Raw genomic sequence first — 21,921 nt, 5'->3', positions numbered from 1 at the left:
CCAAACTTTTCACTTGCATTTAACTCCTTCAAATCTTCATACATTGCTCTTCCTATCTTTATATCTTCATCTTTCCACCTTCAAATCTTCATACTTCCTCCTTGAACCTTTAAGTTTGACCTATCCTCATCTTCAAATCTTTATACTCACCTTCATATATTCATATTTTTCAGAACTCAATGGCAAAGACTTCAAAATCCGTGCCTCAACAGACCGTCCCTTCAACTTCTAACCCGGCCACGGATGCTGAAGTGGCCGTACCTGAAGTGGCCCAGGAACCTCTCCTGAAGAATTTCATCCCCGGAGGCTGCTCTATAGAAAATGACTTCAAGGTCAAAAAATCTTCCAGTCAACAGGATCGAGGCGAGGAGGTATGGAGGTACATATGATCCATCACCGAGGACACGCTCCCTACAATTCGAGAGGACTGCAAATGGAAGGGAAAAGAAGTGGTCATCCCCGTTCCTGATGAGGACATCACCACATATGTGGAGGGGTATCTAAGTGTTTTTACATACTCCTTCACACTTGCGCTGGTGGATCCCATAGTCCTCGACTTTTGCAAAAGGTATGTGGTCTGCCTCGGGCATATTCACCCGTCCTTTTGGAGGATGGCGATCCTCCTCCACCACTTTGTTAGTAACACCAAGGCACCCCGGTTTACCGTCGACCATCTGCTTTGTCTTTACAGTCCCCGAATCTTCTGATGGGGATTAATCAAGCCCGTTCGTCGGGAAAAGAAAGCTCCATTCTCGAGCATCGACGAAGATAAGGATCGAGCTTGGCAGGGAAGATTCGTTTGGGTGAAAACCGAGGATATCATTCCCTCCGAGTTCCTGCCATTCCCTGAAAAGTGGAACCTAGCCCGTAAGTCCTTCTCCTTTTTAAGTATTTAGAATTTCTTTTGGATTTTTTGTTCTTCTTCATTTCCTTGTTCTACCATCATGCAACTGTTGCCTGAGTCCCCAATGTAGTTCCCCACTTCAAAGAGTGGGAAGAGGGGATCTGCATACAGATGTCGTATTTCGAGCGCGAATGGCGTAAACTCTCGAAGGGTAAGTGGGAGGCCCGTTCCCATGGTGCGTGTTTTTCCGGACCAAACTTACTTCCATATTCAACTATCGTTTTCACTAAATCCCACTCTTTCTTTCATAGGTTTTACCAAGACTACTAAGCTCCGGGCATTGGGCGAGGATGAGGCTTCGTCCTCACCCGATAAACCCTCCATTTCGGGGTAGCCTGAGGCTGCTGCGAAGAAGGAGGAGAAAAAGAGAAGAAGGAGGAGAAAAAGAGAAGAAAGAGGAAGTCTACGAGTTCCCCGGACGTTGAAGCCAAGAAGAAGAGGGTAGCGTTCTCGGGCCGAAAGAGCAACAAGAAGAGTACCTGGTCCAGGATACCGGACCCCGATTCCCCCTACTGGCTCAGGGACTATCTTGAAGATGACGACCTGGAGTTGGCCGCCCATGGGCCGGCTATTGATGAAGAAGAGCGGGCGGCGACCGGGGGAAGTGACCGAAAGGCCGACTCCACTTTGGCTCGGGAACCAGAAGACAAACCAGTGGCTACAGCCTCCCGAGAATCTACCCCTACTTCGAGGGAAGCCGCCGGTGTCATTGACATCACAGAATCACCGTCTCATACAGAGTCCTTATTCGATGAGGCTCAAACCGCCAAGGAGAAACCAAACGAGACGGCACGGGTCGCAAACGAGGCCCTCAACCTAATCTTTGAGGATATGGACTCGTGTACTTCTCTCATGGCGTAGTCAGTCTCCCGTGGACACAAGCACCTATCTAGTGGCCCGGAAAAGCATCTTCTGAACAATTTCCCCTCGACCAAGCTGAACCAGGCAGCTTTGGTGCGTAGGGATCTTGACTCCTTAGGATCCAATGGCAATTTTCCTTTCTTTAGGTAGTCTATGTATTTGTTTCTCTAATCCCAAGTCAAGCTTATCGAGTTCACCTCGGCGAGTGACATTCTTCTACTACCGAGTTCATCAGCTGTACTACTGCCCTGGAGTCGAATTCATCTGAGTCGACCGACGACCCCAAATTTGCCAATGCATTGGCCTCATTATTTTGATCCCGTGGTACGTGTTGTAGAGTCCATTACTTGAATTGGTGCAAGGTCACCTGCAAATTATCCAAGTATCTCCGCATTCGTTCCTCTTTTACTTCAAACGTCATGTTGACTTGGTTTACGACAAGGAGGGAGTCACATTTGGCCTCGATCACTTCGGCCCCCAGGCTCTTATCCAGTTCTAGACCTGTAATCATAGTCTCATACTCAACTTCATTATTAGTCAGTTTTACAGTTCTAATAGACTGCCTAATTATGTCACCCATAAGTGGTTTTAACACGATGGCCAGCCCGGACCACTTCGCATTAGAAGCACCGTCCATGAATAGGGTCCAGATCCCCGAGTTAATCCTTGAAGTGAGCAGTAATTCCTTCTCGGCCTCAGGGACCAAGGACGGCGTAAAGTCAGCCACAAAGTCCGCCAAAATCTAAGGTTTTATGGCGGTTCGAGGTTTGTACTCGATATCGTACCCGCTAATTTCTACGGCCCATTTGGCCAACCGGCCTGAGACCTCGGGCTTTTGCATGACATTCCTCAATGGGTATGAGGTCACGTCACATATGGGGTGGCATTGAAAGTACGATTTTAATTTCCTAGAAGCGCTGAATAAGGTGAGTGCCAATTTTTCTAAGTGTGGATACCTTGTTTCGGCATTTTCTAAGGTTCTACTAACATAATAAATAGGAAATTATGTACCTTCTTCTTTCTGGACCAGGACACCACTTACCACCACCTCAAAAACCGCCAAGTAGAGGTATAGTTGTCCGTCCGCCTTCGGAGTGTACAGTAGGGGAGGGCTCAACAGGTATAGCTTGAGTTCTTCTAAAGTTTTTTGGTATTCTGGGGTCCAAGAGAAGTCGTTCTTTTATTTTCAATAACAAGAAAAACCAATGGCTCTTATCCGACGATCTCGAAATAAACTGGCTCAACGCGTTTATCGCCCGGTCAATCTTTGCACCGCCTTAATATTGTCAACTATGGTTATATGTTCTATAGCTTTTATTTTGTTTGGGTTGATCTCTATTCCCTGATTATATACCATGAACCCGAGGAACTTGCCCGAGCTAAACCCGAAGGTACACTTCTCCGGGTTTAGCTTCATGTTGTACTTCCTTAATATGTCGAAGGTTTCCTGCAAATATTTCAAATGGTCCTCTGATCGAAGGGACTTAATCAACATATCGTCAATATAAACCTCCATTGATTTCCATATTTGGTTTTTGAACATCCGGTTAACTAGGCATTGGTACGTGGCACCGACGTTCTTTAGCCCTGCGATGACCCGATATGTCATCTTATGTTTTAAATTCTAATTCTATGATCCGAAGCCTTAAAAATTGTGTTTTAGTCTTCCTCGATTTATGTGTACAGTCCAGGCGTCTTTCCAGAAAGCTTTTATGTTAAAAATTGAAAACAATATGAAATTTTGCCTTAAAATCCACTTAAGTTGACTTTGGTCAACGTTTTGAGAAAATGAACCCAGATTCATATTTTGGCGGTCCCTGTGGGTCCGTATCATGATTTGGGACTTGGGCGTATGCCCGAAATCAAATTTGAAAGTCCCTAACCCGAGATATCAGACTTTGTCAAAATTTGAAAGTTAAAGGCTTAAAGAATTTGAAATATTTGACCAAAGTTTGACTTTTTTGATAACGTGTCTGTTTTTTGGTTTCAGAACCCGATATAGGTCCAATACTATATTTGTGACTTGTCTGTGAAATTTGATGAAAAACGAAATTGGGTTAACGTGATTCAGACGTGCGGTTGTGAAAATAGAAGTTTTAAAGTTTTCTTGAAAAACATTTCATTTGATTTGGTGTTCAATTCATAGTTTTAGGTGTTATTTTGGTTTTTTGATCGAGCGAGCAAGTTTATATGATATTTTTAGACTTGTGTGCATAGTTGGTTTAGAGACCCGAGGGCTCGGGTGAGTTTCAGATAGACTACATAGTGAATTGGACTTAGAACATTTGCTGGTGTCTACAATTTCTGGGAACTGGCCTCTGATCTCACATTTGCGAGATCAGAGTTCGCATTTGCGAACATTTCTATCTTTTGTCAGGCTCGCATTTGCGAACTTTGACTGGGTCAGCCTAGGTTCGTATTTGTGATCATGAGGTTGCATTTGCTGAAGGCCAGTGTCCGCATTTGCGAACAAAGCTTTGCATTTGCGATGGGAGCTGGGGAGGGAGATTCTTTGCATTTGCGATCAAGTCAGTTTTCGCATTTGCGAATTTTTCATCATAAATGCGATGATTGCAGAGGTGTGGGAGTCTTCGCAAATGCGATGGATTTCTCGCATTTGCGAAGCCCAGGTTGCAAATGCAACATCTGCAACTGAACAAAATATGACTTAGACGGGAGTTTTGGTTCATTCTTCAAATTTTCAAAACCTAAAACCTTAAAGGCGATTTTTCGAAGACTCTTTCTTCCCCAACTCGTTGGTAAGTGATTCTAACCTATTTCCTTTCAATCTTTCACTACCTTATCTAAGATTTCAACCTAAAATCTAAGGTTTCCATGGTGGAATTGAGGGTTTTTGGGTAGAAACTAGGGATTTGGTAAATTGGAGATTTGGTAAATTGGGGATTTAGACCTCAAATTGAGATCATATTCCAAAATAAATTATATAATCGGGCTCGGGAGTGAATGGGTAATCAGGTTTTGGTCTGAATTTCAGGTTTGGACCAAACGGGCCCGGGTGTTGACTTTTATTGATGTTTTTTCAATAATGACCTAAATTTAATTCTTTACAATCGTAGGTAGTTCCTAAGGCTTAAATTAAATCGTTTAGTCGGTAATTTGCTAGATTCTATTGGTTTGGAGGCTTGTGTGAAAGGAAAAGTCGTGGTTGAGTTTTGAGTTTGGTCGTTGGAGCGAGGTAAGTATTGTGTCTAACCTTGACTTGAGGGAATTAGGAACCCCCAAACTATTTGTTGTGTGAATTTTATATGAGCGGCATATATGTGAGGGGATGAGTGCTTATGCACCGCCATATTACCCGTTTCCCCTGTTTTCCCGCTTTTCTTATATTATCTCTTTCCCTGTCTTAATTGTTACATGCCCTAATTGTGTTCCCATGCCTAACTGCTACTTTTTAGTCATTGTTCCCACCTGTTCATGATATTAGTTCTTTCCATAGTTTTATAATCTCCTACTATTTACTTAAACTGGTTTATATGTACCTTTTAGTTGTAAATTCCGAATTGGTCTCGCCGTGTAGTATTACTATGTGAACTTTCATGATGTACAAGTTTCCTATTTGTTTCGGTTTGATGTTTAGGAATTTTGAAGGGTTTTTATGATTTGAATTATGAATTTACTGTGCGTACTGAGTACTTGATATTGATATGGTGGGCTCGGGTTGCACGCCGCAACAGGTGAAATAAGGGTGATACATTGAGGTGGAATAAGGGTGATTCTATACTGTACGGTGGGAACGGGTTGTACGCCGCAACAGGTGTAATAAGGGTGGATTGTTGTGGTGGTATAAGGGTGATCTATGATTGTTATATGGTGGGATCGAGTTGTGTGCCGCAACACTTTTATATATATTCATTTTTATTTATATTATTATGAGGAAATAAGAGAGGAATATGAGATGTACGGTGGGATCGGGTTGCGTGCCGTAACAACCTATGTATTTTTGTTTCCCTGAGCTGTGTTAGCTTTACGGTATTCTCTTTTGAACTTAAGGATTGGTAAATTCCGAATGATGTTGGCTTAGTTCCTGGAGTTGTAGTTATTTCTTGAAATTTACTGCTTTATTCTATTCTACATTTCCTTTTCTTCCTTTATTATATATATTGCGTACAGGGTGTAGTGTGAGTGACCCGCCTTAGCCTCGTCACTACTTCGTTGAGGTTATGCTCGGCACTTACAGAATACATGGGGTCGGTTGTACTCATATTATACTCTACACTTCTTATGCAGATTTTGGCATTGGTCCCAACTGATCGAGAAGCGTAGCAACTCGGACTAGTTCATCGAAGACTCAAGGTAGATCTGTGGGAGTTCGCAGACCTTGAAGTCCCCGTCTATCTTTTCATTTTTTTACTGTTTCTTTCATTCAAACAGTTGTATTTCTTTCAGATTTTTACATGTAGTAAATCCTAGAAGTTTGTGAATTGTGACTCCAAATTCGGGTTGTACTAAATATTGAGGCTGTTATATTATTCCGCACTAGCTTTAATTTGTTTTACCTTATTTGCTGTTATTTATTGAATTGCATAATGATTGGCTTAATAATCCTCTAACGTTGGATTGCCTAGCAAGTGAAATGTTAGGCGCCATCACGGTCCCAAAAGGTGGGAATTCCGGGTCGTGACAAGTTGGTATCAGAGCACTAGGTTGCCTAGGTCTCACAATTCACGAGCAGGCATAGTAGAGTCTGGAGGATCGGTACGGAGACGTCTGTACTTATCTTCCAGAGGCTATGAAGTTTAGGAACAAATTTAACTTCTACTTTTCTCTATCGTGCGATTTTTCTTCTATCAATGCTAATTGAACTCTTCTACTCTTATTCTCTCGCAGATGGCGAGAACACGTACCACATCTTTAGCTGAGCAGTAGCCAGTGCCTTCAGTGGCAGCTCCTACGAGGGGCAGAATTTGAGGCCGAGGCAGGGGTAGGGCTCAGCCCAGAGCCCGAGCAGCAGCCCCAGCAGTGGAGCCTCAGGTAGAGATTGACGAGGAGGTTCTAGCCCAGACTATTTCTGTCGGGCCAGCTCAGGTCCCGGAGGGGTTCATTGCCACCCCATTGCTTTAGGATGCTTTGGTCCGTTTAGTGGGCCTTATGGAGAGTGTGGCCTAGACTGGCGCGTTCCTCATGGCACCAGCTGTCTCTCGGGCTGGAGGAGGAGCACAAACTCCTGCTACCCATACTCCGGATCAGATGGCTCCCCAGTATCAGACTCCAACAGCTCATCCAATCGAAGTAGTTCAGTCGATTATTGCGGCACAGGCCGTCGATGGGTCAGCTATGTCTTCTGAGGCTTTATGGAGATTTGACAGGTTTATCAAGCTCTTTCAAGTTCACTTCAGTGGTGCTTCTTGAGAGGATCCCCAGGAGTATCTTGACAGCTCTCATGAGGTGCTATAGAACATGGGTATAGTGGAGATCAATGGGGTCGATTTTGCTGCATTTCAGATAACTGGTTCCGCCAAGAAATGATAGAGAGATTATTTGTTGACCAGACCACCTGGATCGCCTGCTCTTACTTAGGACCAGTTCTCTCAGCTCTTCCTAGAGAAGTTTCTTCCTATCACATTGATAAAGGAGCATCATCGTCAGTTCGAGTGTCTCAAGCAGGGATGTATGACTGTTACCCAGTATGAGACATGTTTTGTGGATTTGGCCTATCATGATCTTCTTCTGCTTCCTATCGAGAGAGAGGGTGAGGAGGTTTCTTGACGGACTTGCTCAGCCTATCAGATTGCAGATGACTAAGGAGCCTGGGAGTGAGATTTCTTTTCAGGCGGCTGCCAATGTCGCCAAGCGAGTCGAGATGGTTCTTGCTCAGGGATGTCAGGGGTCTGACAAGAGACCACGTCATTCCGGGGGGTTGTCACGACCCAAAATCCTAACCTGTCGTGATGGCGCCTATCTCAGTACTAGGCAAGCCGACAACATCAATAACCCACGATTTCCTTTAAATTTAAAAACGTAACGTTTAATACAATACCAAAGATCTAGCAATTTCTGATACAACACTCCCAAAACCTGGTGTCACTGAGTACATGAGCATCTAATGTGAGTACAAGTCTGGAAAATACGATCTATAAAAGTCTGAGAACAAATACAGTAAACAAGGAGATAGAGAAAGAGAGACAAGGTCTGCGGAACACGTCGGCTACCTCAAAATCTCCTGAAAGTCAACTGCGCAAAATGATCAACACCCGCTATATTCAGGAACACCTGGATCTGCACATGAAGTGCAGGGTGTAGTATGAGTACAACCAACTCAGCAAGTAACAATAATAACTAAGGAACTGAAGATAATGACGAGCTACACAGTCATAGTTTACTTTCAATAGTTCCAGAAGAGAATAGACATGCTTTCAAATCCGCCAGTTTAAGTCAAATCAATTTTATACAGTTCAATTCCAAGTAATTCGGATATAAATTCTTTCAGAGATTTTACAACAATGACAGATAGCAACCAAGTGCAACAACAAATGTAAAGCAAGTACAGTCTCTCAGGCAGCAGTCATTCAACTTATCACAACAACTCAACCACTCGGCTCTCAGCCCTCAGCACTCACACTCAATAGGTACCCGCGCTCACCGGGGATGTGTACAGACTCCGGAGGGGCTCCTACAGCCCAAGCGCCATAATCTGCACGGATAACTCACGTGCTGCACGGAAAACTCACGTGCTATAATATCCTCCACGGATAACTCACGTGTCATAATATCCTTACCTCACCGACAAGCCCTCGGCCTTACTCAATCCTCAACCTCTTAAATCTCTCGGGCTCTTAGAAATTACAAAGATCCACCCAAACAAAGATAACATAGTATATCAACAAATATCCAGAAAGACTGAGGTATAATACGCAAGAAAAATCATGACTGAGTACAAGACATCAATTAGCAAATAATTCAACAAGTACGCGACCTCTACGGGTCTCAACAGTACTATAACATAGCCTAAGCATGATTTTATAACATGATTTATAGTCAAATTTATTCAACACATAGAGATCATATAGCTAACAATAAATTATTCAACTTTACAGTTTTCCGGGACGGACCAAGTTACAATCTTCTCGGTGCATGCTCACACGCCCGTCACCTAGCATGTGCGCCACCTCCAAAATAATCACATGATACCAAAATCCGGGATTTCATACCCTCAGGACCAGATTTATAATTGTTACTTACTTCAACCCGTGTAATTATTTATTCCGCTATGCCCTTGCCACGAGAATTGGTCTCCGAAAGCCTCGTATCTAGCCACAATTAATTCGAATCAGTCAATACAAATTATTGTAATTAATTCCATAAGGAAATACTAATTTTTCCAATAAAACCCGAAATTAACTCAAAAATCGCCCGTAGGACCCACGTCTCGGAACTCAACCAAAGTTATAGAATATGAACGCACATCCAACCACGAGTCCAACCATATACATTTCACCAAAATCCGACACCAACTCGACCCTCAAATCTTCAATTAAAGTCTATGAAGATTTCTACCATTTTCAACCCAATCCTTACCCATTTGAACTTAACAATCTTTCCACAACCTTATTGCTATGCATATATGATACACTACACCTAAGAATCATATTATTAATCACCCATCTTTATTTCAAATCCGAAATTGAAGAGTTAAGGAAAGAAATTCTTACCATTTTGAAGCCCTAGCAAGATCCTTGTGAAATCTTCAAACCTTGAACAAGAATTGATGGATAAATCACTAAGTCTTCATTTTCTCTCTCTAAAATTCTCTCACCTCTCTCTAAAATATCAGATTTTTGGTTCAAAAATGAGCTTCAAGGGCTATAAATCGAAGTTGGGTCGGGTCAAAAATTAGAAAGAATACCGGCCGCATAATTTGGCCTCCAAAGCTGGGCGTTACTGACCCGGTCTGCGGTCATTATGCGGCCTGCATACTTGTTCTGCGATCGCATAATGCACCGCAAAACAGGTCTGCGGTCGCATAGTGTACCGTAGATTTTCCTCAATCTTTCCCTTCTCCTGATCCACTTTGCGACCATTATGCGGTCCGCAGAGTGATTCTGCGACCACATAGTGGTCGCAGAAATGACCAATTTCTGACAAAATTTTCCTTTACACATCGGTGCATTGTTCAACCCAAAAGGTCCGAACCGCGGCGAGCAAGCTCGCCTCGAGAAATTTCTTTAATCTTTGTACTAATTTATCTACCTCGGCACCACCAAACCTTAATTTCCTTAGCAAAATTTCTCCGGGGGCGTTACATATAAGTTAACATCCGTTCAACCTTTTCAACTTAAATTCTAAACCTTGGAACTAAGCACTCCAAATCATGTCAAAACCTTACCAAACCCAAACCAATTACCCCGGCAAGCCAAATAACAATTGTAATTCACAATTTGAGCAGTAAATAGGGGAACGGGATTGCAATAGTCAAAACGACCGGCCGGGTCGTTACATTCTCCCCTCTTAAACAAATGTTCGTCCTCGAATGAGCTTAGAATCATACATGGAGTCTCAAATAGATGTGGATATTTGCTTCGCATCTTCTGCTCAATCTCCCAAGTAGCTTCTCCGACTGGTTGGTCTCTCCACTGCACCTTCACTGAAGCTATGTTCTTTGATCTAAACTTTCGAACCTGCCGGTCTACAATGGCCACCGGCTCTACATTATAAGTCAAATTACCGTCCAGCTGCACTGTACTGAAATCCAAAATATGAGACGGATCCCCAACATACTTTCGGAGCTTGGATACATGGAACACTGGATGAACACCTAATAGACTGGGTGGCAAGGCAAGTTCAAAAGCCACTTCTCCAATTTTCTTAAATATCTCAAAAGGCCCAATATACCGAGGGCTCAACTTTCCCTTATTCTCGATTCTCAACACACCCTTCATGGGTGAAATCTTGAGCAAAACCTTCTCCCCAATCATGTGAACAACATCACGAACCTTCCTGTCGGCATAACTCTTCTGCCTAGACTGTGCCGTGCGAAGCCGTTCCTGAATTACTTTAACTTTCTCTAAAGCATCCTAAACCAAATCAGTACCCAATAGTCTAACCTCACCCGGCTCAAACCAACCCACCGGAGACCGACACCATCTCCCATATAAAGCTTCATATGGAGCCATCTGAATGCTTGACTGGTAGCTATTATTGTAAGCAAACTCTGCGAGTGGCAGAAATTGATCCCAAGAACCCCCAAAATCAATGACACAAGCACGTAGCATATCCTCCAATATCTAAATAGTGCGCTCGGACTGTCCATCCGTCTGAGGGTGAAATGATGTACTCAACTGAACCTGTGTGCCCAATTCTCATTGCACTGCCCTCCAAAACTATGATGTAAACTGCGTTCCCCGATCTGAAATGATAGACACTGGTACACTGTGAAGGCGAACAATCTCGCGGATATAAATCTCAGCCAACCGCTCCGAAGGATAATTAGTACCAACTGGAATAAAAATGCGCGGATTTGGTCAACCGATCTACAATCACCCAAACCGCATCAAACTTCCTCAATGTCCGTGGAAGCCCAACTACGAAGTCCATGGTAATACGCTCATTTCCACTCTGGAATTTCAAGTCTCTCAAGTAATCCTCCCGGTCTCTGATGATCGTACTTTACCTGTTGACAATTTAAACACCAAGCTACAAACCCAACTATATCTTTCTTCATTCGCCTCCACCAATAGTGCTGCCTCAAATCCTGATACATTTTTGCGGCGCCTGGATGAATAGAGTACCGCGAACCGTGATTTTCCTGGAGAATCAACTCGCACAAACCATCTACATTAGGCACACATAGCCTACCCTGCATCCGTAATACACCGTCATCTGCAATAGTGACTTCCTTGGCATCACCATGCTAAAGTGTGTCCTTAAGGACAAGCAGATGGGGATCATCATACTAGCGCTCTCTGATGCGATCATATAAAGAAGACCGAGAAACCACACAAGCCAAAACTCGATTCGGCTCGAAAACATCCAATCTAACAAACTGGTTGGCCAAAGCCTGAACATCCAATGCTAAAGGCCTCTCTACTACCGGTAAGTATGCTAAGCTGCCCAAACTCTCCGCCTTACGACTTAAGGCATCGGCCACCACATTGGCCTTTCCGGGGTGGTAGAGAATGGTAATGTCATAATCCTTAAGCAACTCTAACCATCTTCGCTGCGGAAAATTAAGATCCTTCTATTTAAACAAATGTTGTAGACTCCGATGATCTGTATATAGCTCACACTGGACACCGTACAAATAATGCCGTCAGATTTTTAAGGCATGAACAATAGCTGCTAACTCAAGATCGTGGACTGGATAATTCTTCTCATGTACCTTTAACTATCTGGATGCATAGGTAATCACCCTACCATATTTCATAAGTACTGCGCCGAGACCAATACGCGACGCATCACATTATATGACCCTGAACCTGTAGGCAACACCAATACTGGGGTTGTAGTCAAAGCTGTCTTGAGCTTCTGAAAGCTCTTTTCACATTCATCCGACCACCTGAACTGAGTACCTTTCTGGGTTAATTTAGTCATAGGCGATGCAATAGACAAGAATCCTTCCATGAAGCGACGATAATAACCGGCCAAGCCGAGAAAACTCTGAATCTCAGTAACTGAAGAGGGCCTGGGCCAATTCTGAACTGCTTCTATTTTCTTCGGATCCACCTTAATTCCTTCACTGGACATTATATGTCCCAAGAATACTAACGAACAAAGACAGAACTCACACTTAGAGAATTTGGCATAAAGTTTCTCCTCTCTTAGCCTCTGTAGTACAATACTCAAATGTCGTGCATGCTCCTCCTGACTACGTGAGTACACCCGGATATCATCAATAAATACTACCACAAATGAGTCAAGATATGATTGAAATACACTGTTCATCAAGTGTATGAATGCTGCTAGGGCATTGGTTAGCCTAAAAGACATTACAAGAAATTCATAGTGGCCATAACGAGTTCTGAATGCCGTCTTTTGAATATCCGAATCCTGAATTTTCAACTGGTGATACCGAGATCTCAAATCAATTTTGGAGAACACCCTCACTCCCTGAAACTGGTCAAATAAATCATCAATACATGGCAAGGGATATTTATTTTTGATTGTAACTTTGTTCAACTGCCTATAATCGATGCACATCCGCATAGTACCATCTTTCTTTTTCACAAATAGAACCGGTGCACCCCAAGATGACACACTAGGCCTAATAAAACCCTCTTCAAGGAGTTCCTGAAGTTGTTCTTTCAATTCTTTTAACTCAGATGGTGCCATACGATACGGAGGATTTGAAATGGGCCGAGTGCCCTGCACCTAGTTAATACCAAAATCAATATCCTGTCGGGTGGCATACCCGGCAGGTCTACAGAAAATATATCTGGAAAGTCTCGCACGACTGGTACTGAATCAATAATAGGAGTATCTGCATCAACATCTCTCACAAAGGCAAAATATTACAAGCATCCCTTTCCAACCATATGTTGGGCCTTCAAATAAGAAATTACCTTGCTAGGAACAAGATCTAGAGAACCCCTCCATTCAACCTTCGGCAACCCCGGCATCGTCAATGTCACGGTTTTTTGCGTGACAGTCCAGAATAGCATGACATGGAGACAACCAATCCATACCCAGGATTACATCGAAATCAACCATACCGAGTAATAAAAGATCAACCCTAGTCTCCAATTCCCCAATAGTTACCACACACGACCAATACACACGGTCCGCAGTAATAATATCACCCACCGGTGTTGATACACTAACATATGAAACTAAGGACTCACAGGGCATATCCAGATAATGAGTAAAATAGGATGATACATATGAATAAGTAGAACCAGGGTCAAATAATATAGAAGCCTCGCTGTGGCACACTGAAACAATACCTGTGATAACTGCATCTGAAGCAACAACATCTGGCCTCGCAGGAAAAGTATAGAATCAGGCCTGACCGCCACCTGATCGGCCTCCCACTCTTGGGCGACCCCTAGCTGCCTGACCCCCACCCCGAGCTGGTTGGGCGGGTGGTGTAACTGCTGGTGCTTGTGCCGTTGGTCGAGAACTCTGCTGCGGAGCCCCACTCAACAGCTTAGGACAATCTCTCTTGAAATGACCCAATTCTCCGCACTCGAAACAACCCCTCCTCTGACAAAACTGCTGCTCCTGATAACCAGAAGAATTACCTGTAGAAGCCTGACCGGACGAGGCCTGATGGGAACTCTACGCTAGTAGTGCACTGAATGAAGACTGGCCTAAGTGAGCAATGTAAACACCGTGGCTAGCTGATGCACCACGATGAACTGTACGACCCGCCTGAGCGTGTCTGTAAGAATGGCCCCTACCACTGTAAAACTGACCCCCTGAAGGAACACCGCTGAAATCACCGGAACTACGAGGCCTCTTAGCCTCCCTTTCAACCCGCTCATGGCTGTGAACCATCTCAATCTGACGAGCAATGTCAACAACCTCGTCGAAAGTAGCACCAGACACTCTCTCTCTCTAGTCATGAGTAATCGCAGCTGAAAAGTGAGGCCATCTATGAACCTCTTGATACTTTCCTTGTCTGTAGGAATCAACCAGATAGCATGACGGGCCAATTCTAAAAATCTCATCTCATACTGCGTCACGGACATATCACCCTGACGAAGCTGCTCAAACTGTTTGCGCAACTTCTCTCTGCGGGACTGAGGTACGAACTTCTCCAGGAATAGACCGGAGAACTGCTGCCAGGTAAGGGGTGCTGCACCGACCGGCCTACACCTCTCGTAAGACTCCCACCACCTGAAGGCAGCCCCAGAAAACTGAAAAGTAGTGAATGAGACCCTACTGGTCTCTAGAATACCCACTGTCCGAAGCATCCACTGATACTTATCCAGAAAACCTTGAGCATCCTCTGACTCAGCACCGCTAAAAGATGGAGGTCGAAGTCTCTCAAATCTCTCAAGTCTCCTCTGCTCATCATCTACCATAACAGGAACTACCGGGGCCTGAGTAGTTGCAACCGAATGGGCTGGTAGTGCCCCCGGTATCTGAAGTCCATGTACTACCTAGTCTGGAGTACGGGCAATAGCGATATGAGTACCTCCCCCGACCTGAGAAGTGGCAGGTGCGGCCTGAGCCGAAACCACCTGAGCTAGACCAGTGCAAGCTGCCAATATCTGGGCTAAAGTCTCTTGAAGGCCTAGAATCTCAATGGGCACAGCTAGTGCCTGAGCTGATCCTGTCGGCTCAGCTATATCTGGAATCTGCTCCTGAGCTGGAGCAACTGGTGGCACTACAGGTTCTGGTCCAACTGTGGTACGAGCTACACCTTGACCTCTACCTCGACCCTGGCCTCTACCACGGCCCTGGCCTCTCGCGGCCCTAATTGGTGGCATTGGTGGCTGACCATCCGATCCGGTAGTACGTGTTCTCACCATCTGTGAGAGAATAGAATAACAAAAATTTAGCTTCCGGAATCAACAATTTCGCACGACGGAACACAAGAAAGTGAAGTTTTCCTACGGTTTCTGCAGCCTCTCGAAGATAAGTACATGCGTTTCCGTAACGATCCGCAAGACTCTACTAAACCTGCTCATGACTCGTGAGACCTGTGTAACCTATGCTCTGATACCAACTTGTCACGATCCAAAATCCTAACCTATCATGATGGCGCCTATCTCAGTACTAGGCAAGCCGACAACATCAATAACCCACGATTTCCTTTAAATTTAAAAACGTAACGTTTAATACAATACCAAAGATCTAGAAATTTCCGATATAACACTCTCAAAACCTGGTGTCACTGAGTACATGAGCATATAATATGAGTACAAGTCTAGAAAATACAGTCTATAATAGTCTGAGACCAAATACAGTAAACAAGGAGATAGAGAAGGAGAGACAAGGTCTGCGGAATACGGCAGCTACCTCAAAATCTCCTGAAAGTGAACTGCGTGAAATGATCAACACCTGCTATGTTCAGGAACACCTGGATCTGCACACGAAGTGCAGGGTGTAGTATGAGTACAATCAACTCAGCAAGTAACAATAATAACTAAGGAACTAAAGATAATGACGAGCTACACAGTCATAGTTCACTTTCAATCGTTCCAGCAGAGAATAGACATGCTTTCAAATCCGGCAGTTTAAGTCAAATCAATTTTATACATTTTAATTCCAAGTAATCCGGATATAAATTCTTTCAGAGATTTTACAACAATGACAGATAGCAACCAAATGCAACAACAAATGTAAAGCAAGTACAGCCTCTTAGGCAACAGCCACTCAACCTATCATAACAACTCAACCACTCGGCTCTCAGCCCTCAACACTCACACTTAATGGGTACTCGCGCTCACTGGGGGTGTGTACAGACTCCGGAGAGGCTCCTATAGCCCAAGCACCATAATCTGCACAGAAAACTCACGTGCTGCACGGACAACTCGCCTGCTATAATATCCTGCACGGACAACTCACGTGCCATAATATCCTTACCTCACTGACACGACCTCGGCCTTACTCAGTCCTCAACCTCTCAAGTCTCTCGGGCTCTCAGAGATCACAAAGATCAGCCCAAACAAAGATAACATAGTATATCAACAAATATCCAGAAAGACTGTGGTATAATACGCAAAAAAACTCATGACTGAGTACAAGACATCAATTAGCAAATAATTCAACAAGTACCGACCTCTACGGGTCTCAACAGTACTATAACACAGCCTAAGCATGATTTTCTAACATGATTTAAAGTCAAATTTCTTCAACACATAGAGATCATATAGATAACAATAAATTATTCAAATTTAAAGTTTCTCGGGACGAACCAAGTCAAAATCCCCTCAATGCACGCTCACACGCCCGTCACCTAGCATGTGCGCCACCTCCAAAATAATCACATGATACCAAAATTCGGGGTTTCATACCCTCAGGACCAGATTTATAATTGTTATTTACCTCAACCCATGTAATTATTTATTGCGCTATGCCTTTTCCACGAGAATTGGTCTCCAAAAGCCTCGTATCTAGCCACAATTAATTCGAATCAGTCAATACAAATTATTGTAATTAATTCCATAAGGAAATACTAATTTTTTCAATAAAACCCGAAATTAACTCAAAAATCGCTCGTAGAGCCCACATCTCGAAACTCGACCAAAGTTATAAAATATGAACGCACATCCAACCACGAGTCCAACCATATACATTTCACCAAAATCCGGCACCAACTCGACCCTCAAATCTTCAATTAAAGTCTATGAAGATTTCTACCATTTTCAACCCAATCCTTACCCATTTGAACTTTTCCACAACCTTATTGGTATGTATATATGATACACTACACCTAAGAATCATACTATTAATCACCCATCTTTACTCCAAATCCGAAATTGAAGAATTAGGGAAAGAAATTCTTACCTCTTTGAAGCCCTAGCAAGATCCTTGTGAAATCTTCAAACATTGAACAAGAATTGATGGATAAATCACTAAGTCTTCACTTTCTCTCTCTAAAATGCTCTCACCTCTCTCTAAAATATCAGATTTTTGGCTAAAAAATGAGCTTCAAGAGCTATAAATCGAAGTTGGGTCGGGTCAAAAATTAGAAAGAATGGAAGCTCTGACGCAGTTATGCGATCGCATAACAGGTATGCGGTCCGCATAACGGCCGTATAATTTGGCCTACAAAGCTGGGTGTTACTGACCCGGTCTACGGTCATTATGCGGCCCGCATACTTGTTCTGCGGTTGCATAATGCACCACAAAATAGGTCTGCGGTCGCATAGTGCACCGCAGATTTTCCTCAATCTTGCCTCTCTCCTGATCCACTTTGCGACCATTATGCGGTCAGCAAAGTGATTCTGCAACCGCATAGTGGTCGCAGAAACGACCAATTTCCGATAAAATTTTCCTTTATACATCGGTGCATTGTTCAACCAATGATCTACCTCGGCACTACCAAACCTTAATTTTCTTAGCAAAATTTCTCCGAGGTTGTTACACATAAGTTAACATCCGGTCAACCTTTTCAACTTAAATTCTAAACCTTGGAACTATGCGCTCCAAACCATTTCAAAACCTCACCGAACCCAAATCAATTACTCTGGCAAGCCAAATAACAATTGTAATTCACAATTTGAGTAGTAAATAGGGGAACGGGATTGCAATAGTCAAAACGACCGGCCAGGTCATTATAGTTCAGCGGTACCTCATTGGGAGGCAAGCGTGCTTATGGTAGAGGCCATCCTCCCAGGACGTTTCATTCAGCGCTTCAGGTATCCCACAGTGCTTCAGGGAGTCGTGGTCCTTATGTGCCTCATTCTGGACAGCCAGCCTACAGTGCACCACTAGCTCCTATCAGTGCACCTCTTATTCAGAGTTATTACCATGGTCATCCAACCCGTTCGGGTCAGTATCAGTTTCCGCAGCCACAGTATCAGGATGGATGTTTCGAGTGTGGTGGTTATAGGCATATCAGGAGGACCTGTCCGAGATTATTAGGCGTCCCACCACAGCATCAGGGTTCTTGTGCCATAGTTCCAACACTAGTTGTTGCACCACCTGCTCAGCTAGCCAGAGGCAGGGGTCAGGAAGCCGGAGGGAGAGGCCAGACTATTAGAGGTGGAGGTCATGCCGTTAGAGGTAGAGGCCAACCAGCTAGAGGCCGTCCCGGGGACGTGGTTCAGAGTGGTGGGGCCCAGCGCCGATATTATGCTTTTCCAGCCAGGCTTGAGGCTGAGTCATCCGACGTTGTTATTACACGTACTATTTTAGTTTACAGTAGAGATGCTTCAGTTCTATTTGATCCGGGTTCTACTTACTCCTATGTGTCATCCTATTTTGCTTCATATTTGGTTGTGCCTCGTGATTCTTTGATTGCTCATGTGTATGTGTCCACACCTGTGGGGGATACTATTGTTGTAGATTGTGTTTATCATTCGTGTGTGGTCACCATTGGGAGTCTTGAGACTAGTGTAGATCTTCTACTTCTCGATATGGTCGATTTTGATGTTATCTTGGGTATGGATTGGTTGTTACCTTATCAAGCTATATTGGACTATCATGCTAAGAAAGTGACCTTAGCCTTGCCGGGGTTGCTTCGATTAGAGTGGACGGGGACTCCTGGCCATTCTACCAGTAGGGTTATCTCTTATATGAAGGCTCAGCGTATGGTCGAGAAGGGGTGTCTAGCGTATTTGGCTTATGTTCGCGATTCTAGTGCGGAGGTTCCTTCCATGGATTCAGTACCAGTTGTTCTTGAGTTTTCAGAGGTGTTTTCTGCAGACCTGCCGGGGATGCCACCCCGACAAAGATATTGATTTCTGTATTAATTTGGCTCCGGGCACTCAGCCCATCTCTATTCCGCCATACCGTATGGCCCCGCCAGAGTTGAAAGAATTGAAGAAACAGTTGCAAGATTTGCTTGATAAGGGCTTCATTAGACCTAGTGTCTCGCCTTGGGGTGCACCTGTGTTGTTTGTGAAGAAGAAGGATTGATCGATGAGGATGTGCATATATTATCGGCAGTTGAACAATGTCACCATCAAGAACAAGTATCCTTTGCTGAGGATTGATAACTTATTTGATCAGCTTCAGGGTGCCAAGGTATTTTCAAAGATTGATTTGAGATATGGCTAACATTAATTGAGGATTAGGGCATCTGATGCCCCTAAGACAACTTTTCGGACTCGATACGGGCATTATGAGTTTCTAGTGATGTCCTTTGGGTTGATAAATGCCCCCGCAACATTCATTGATTTGATGAACCGAGTGTTCAAGCCTTATTTGGACTCCTTTTTGATTGTGTTTATTAATGATATCTTGATTTACTCCCGTAGTCGATAGGAGAATGAGCAGCATCTTAGGAATGTACTTCAGACTCTGAGAGCCAGCCAGTTATATGCTAAATTTTCAAAGTGCAAGTTTTGGTTGGATTCTATCGCTTTCTTGGCACACATTGTATCAGCAGAGGGTATTCAAGTGGATCCTAAGAATATTGAGGCGGTTTAGAACTGGCCTAGACCCACTTCAGCTACGGAGATAAGGAGTTTCTTGGGTTTGACGGGCTATTACCGTCGATTTGTGGAGGGGTTTTCATCTATAGCAGCCCCATTGACCAAGTTGACCCAGAAGGGTGCCCCGTTTAGATGGTCAGACAAGTGTGAGGTGAGATTTTAGAAGCTCAAGACTGCTTTGACTACAACGCCGGTGTTAGTGTTGCCCACAGGTTCAGGATCTTATACGATATATTGTGATGCATCCCGTGTTGGGCTCGGTGCGGTATTGATGCAGGAGGGCAGGGTGATTTCATATGCGTCGTCGCAGTTGAAGGTTCATGAGAAGAATTACCCTGTCCATGACTTAGAGTTGGCAGCCTTTGTTCATACGTTGAAGATTTGGAGGCACTATCTTTACGGTGTGTCGTGTGAGGTTTTCACGGATCATCGGAGCCTTCAGTATTTGTTCAAGCAAAAGGATCTCAATTTCAGGCATATGAGGTGGTTGGAGCTATTGAAAGACTATGATATGACTATTTTGTACTACCTCGGGAAGGCCAATGTGGTGGCCGACGCCTTGAGTAGAAAGGCAGCGAGTATGGGCAGCCTTGCGTTCATTCCAGTCGGCGAGAGGCTGCTTGCATCAGATGTTCAGACTTTAGCCAACCAGTTTGTGAGGTTGGATATTTCAGAGCCCAGCCGTGTTCTAGCTTGTACAATTGCTCGGTCTTCTTTGTTTGAGCGCATCAGAGATCGATAGTATGGCGACCCTCATTTGTTGGTCCTTAGGGACACAATGCGGCACAGTGGTGCCAAGCAAGTTACTATTGGAGATGACGGAGTTTTGAGGATGCACGGTCATGTTTGTGTGCCTAATGTGGATGGAATTTGTGAGTTGATTCTTGAGGAGGCCCACAGTTCCCGGTATTCTATTCATCCAGGCGCCACCAAGATGTATTAGGACTTGTGGAAGCATTATTGGTGGAAGAGGATAAAGAAGGATATAGTTGCTTATGTAGCTCGGTGTTTAAATTGTCAGCAAGTAAAGTATGAGCATTAGAGACCTGGTGGTTTGCTTCAGAAGATAGAGATTCCTAAGTGGAAGTGGTAATGCATTACTATGGATTTCGTTGTAGGACTCCCACGGACTTAGAGGAAGTTCGATGCCATTTGGGTCATTATGGACAGACTGACTAAGTCAGCGCATTTCATTTCTGTAGTAGTTACCTATTCTTCGGAGCGGTTAGCAGAGATTTATATTCGCGAGATCGTCCGTCTTCACGGTTTGCCCATGTCTATCATTTCTAACCAAGGTACACAGTTCACCTCACACTTCTGAAGGGCACTATAGCGTGAGTTGGGCACGCGGGTTGAGTTGAGCACAGCGTTTCATCCTCAGACGGACGGACAATCCGAGCGCACTATTCATATATTGGAGGATATACTCCGCGCATGTGTTATAGACTTCAGAGGATTGTGGGGTCAGTTCTTGCCCCTTGCAGAGTTTGCCTATAACAACAGCTACCAGTCGAGCATTCAGATGTCTCCCTATGAGGCATTATATGTAGGCGGTGTCGGTCGCCAGTTGGGTAGTTTGAGCCGGGGGAGGCTCGGTTGTTGGGTACAGACCTAGTACAGGATGCCTTGGATAAGTTCAAGATTATTCAGGATCGACTTCGCACATCTCAGTCCAGGCAAAAGAGTTATGCCGACCGCAGAGTTCGTGATGTTGCATTCATGGTCGGGAAGAGAGTATTGCTCCGAATATCACCCATGAAGGGTGTAATGAGGTTCGACATAAGGGCAAGTTGAGCCCTAGGTATATTGGACCTTTTGAGATTTTGGAGAGAGTGGGAGAGGTGGCTTACAGGCTTGCGTTGCCACTGGGGTTATCAACAGTTCATCCGGTATTCCACGTGTCCATGCTTTTGAAGTATCACAGCGATCCGTCCCACGTATTGGATTTCAGCTTTGTCCAGTTGGAAAAGGATTTGACTTACAAGAGGAGCCGGCGGCTATTCTAGCCCGACAGGTTCGACAACTGAGGTCTAAGAGTTATCCTTCAGTTCGAGTGCAGTGGAGAGGTCTGCCCGTTGAGGCAGCTACTTGGGAGTCCGAGTCAGGCATGCAGAGTAGATATCCCCATCTTTTCACCAGTTCAGGTACTTT

Source organism: Nicotiana tomentosiformis, chromosome 4 (assembly GCF_000390325.3).
Source record: "Nicotiana tomentosiformis chromosome 4, ASM39032v3, whole genome shotgun sequence".
Taxonomy (NCBI): domain Eukaryota; kingdom Viridiplantae; phylum Streptophyta; class Magnoliopsida; order Solanales; family Solanaceae; genus Nicotiana; species Nicotiana tomentosiformis.
The sequence above is the reverse complement of the archived record's forward strand: the minus strand, read 5'-3'. Positions refer to the sequence as shown.